This window comes from Osmerus mordax, chromosome 6 (genome assembly GCF_038355195.1).
Source record: "Osmerus mordax isolate fOsmMor3 chromosome 6, fOsmMor3.pri, whole genome shotgun sequence".
Classification (NCBI taxonomy): domain Eukaryota; kingdom Metazoa; phylum Chordata; class Actinopteri; order Osmeriformes; family Osmeridae; genus Osmerus; species Osmerus mordax.
In genome coordinates, this window is record NC_090055.1 from 19047998 (window position 1) to 19050497 (window position 2500).

Below are 2500 nucleotides of genomic sequence, written 5' to 3' on the forward strand. Positions count from 1 at the left end.
GTGAACAGGGTTAGGGTTAGGTCCATGTTTGTTCATGCTTATTGTCTGTCCTGGCCTTGGTCAATCTGACCCTGACCTTTACACACACACACCCTGAGGGACAGGGACAGCTCTCTGTGTGTGTGTGTGTTTCTGTGTGTGTTTCTGTGTGTGTCTGTCAGTGGATGTGTGTGTGTTTCTGTGTGTGTCTGTCAGTGGATGTGTGTGTGTGTGTGTGTGTGTTTCTGTGTGTGTCTGTCAGTGGATGTGTGTGTGTGTGTGTTTCTGTGTGTGTCTGTCAGTGGATGTGTGTGTTTTTCTGTGTGTGTTTCTGTGTGTGTCTGTCAGTGGATGTGTGTGTGTTTCTGTGTGTGTTTCTGTGTGTTTGTACTCTATTTGTGTTTCTGCTGTACATGTGCGCTATTTGCAAGATGACTAAAATGTAAAGAAATACAATGCTGTGTGTGGAGTGGAGATGAAACGGAGAGTGGAGAGGTGCCTACAGCTGTTGGGCATGAGCCCTCCTCACCCCTCCTCCCTCCTCACCCCTCCTCCCCCTCCTCACCCCCTCCTCCCCTCTTCACCCCTTCTCACCCCTTCACCCATCCTCACCCCTCCCCCCCCTCCTCACCCCTCCCCCCCCCTCCTCACCCCTCCTCACCCCTCCTCCCTTCCTCACCCCTCCTCACACCCTCCCTTTCCCACCTACATCCAACCGCAGAATGAAGAATGATCCATAGAAAAACATCAAGAGCTTGAGAAACACACACACACAGATACACTTGGACAGACCCTCTGTGTCCTGATGGCGTGTGGAAAGCCGAGACCAGAGAGCTTGTCCGTGTTGTCTGAGAAGTTAACCTCCCCCTCACACACACACACCACACACACACACACCACACGCACACACACATAAGGTGGAGAATTCCCTCTTGCTGTCCCTTTGAAGCTGAACAAAGGCTCCAGTCGTTGTGGAGATTATTCTATTAGACTAGAACCTGCCTCGCCCACCCAGGAGAGGACCCCCCCGAACGCCCCACCCGCTCATCCCCTCGCCCATGTCTCTCTCTCTCCCCCAACTTCCATCACTCCCCTTTTCCATGATTCTCTCCCTCTTTCTCTCCCCTTATGCCTTTTCTCTCTCTCTGCCTCTCTTCCTCTCTCTTTCTCTCTCTCTCTCTCTTGAATGGATGGATGAGAAATACAAAAGGGGAGTAGGTGACAGAGAAAGAGAGAGAGAGAGAGGGACAGGGAGAGAGAGCGAGACCGGGAGAGGGAGGGAGAAAGAGAAAGTAGGGGATGGAGAGAGAGATGAGGTAGAGGAGGGAGGGAGGAAGGGAGGGAGGAAATGAAGACACATGAGACGTCTGTCGTCTGTAAGACAGGAAGAGCAGAATGTGTCCATCTTGCTGCTTGTTTCATGAATTTAGGACGTGTGGAAATGTACCCAGCATTAGGGAGGGGCGGGGGGGAGGAGGGGGGATGATAAAACGCCTGTGACAGGTTTATAGTGATCCAGCACCAGCCTGTCCACACACACACTCACTCTCACACACACTCACACACACACACACACACTCACTCACACACACACTCACTCACACACTCACACACTCACACCACAGCCTGGCAGCTGTTATTTAGATGGCAATTAACGACCTCTACATCGACCACAGCGGTCTGATATGATTTGCTGGGCTGGGGGGCGCAGGGAATAAATAACAGAGTTTAATGAGGCCTGTGATTTAATAACGCCGTCCCATGTTCCACACATCCGTGCTGTCATTCAAGGCCTTGTTATGTGTGTGTGTGTGTGTGTGTGTGTGTGTGTGTGGCTGCGTCTCCATCTACAGGTACCGAGGTGTTGTGACTGGTCTAACCCCAGACAGCCTTAGAGAACCATTACTGTAAAATAGTGTGTCTGTATATCTGTGTATGTCTGTGTGTGTGTGTATGTGGCTGTTTGTGTGTTTGTCTGTGTGTGTGTGTGTGTGTGTGTGTGTGTGTGTGTTAGTGCAGTGCAGTGCATACTGAGTGAGTGATTGTGTGTGTGTGTGTGTGTCTAGGTGTGTATGTGTATGTGTATATATGTGTGTGTGTGTGTGTAGTGCATAGCGAGGTGAGTGTGAGTGATCATTGACACCGTGATAGATGAGTGTCAGAGAGTCTAGCAGTCTGACAGCCCTGCACCCAGACAGGGCTTGAAATAGCAACCAGCCAACCTGCCAACCTGCCAGTCAGTCAGCCAACCAGCCACCTGCCAGTCAGCCGGTCAGCCAGCCAGCCAGCCAGCCAGCATCCAGCCATCCAGCCATCCAGCCATCCAGCCAGCCAGCCATCCAGCCAGCCAGCCATCCAGCCAGCCAGCCAGCCAGCCATCCAGCCAGCCAGCCAGCCAGCCAGCCAGCCAGCCAGCCCTCCAGCCATCCAGCCATCCAGCCAGCCAGCCAGCCAGCCAGCCAGCCAGCCAGCCAACCTGCCAGTCAGCCGGCCAGCCATCCAGCCATCCAGCAAGCCATCC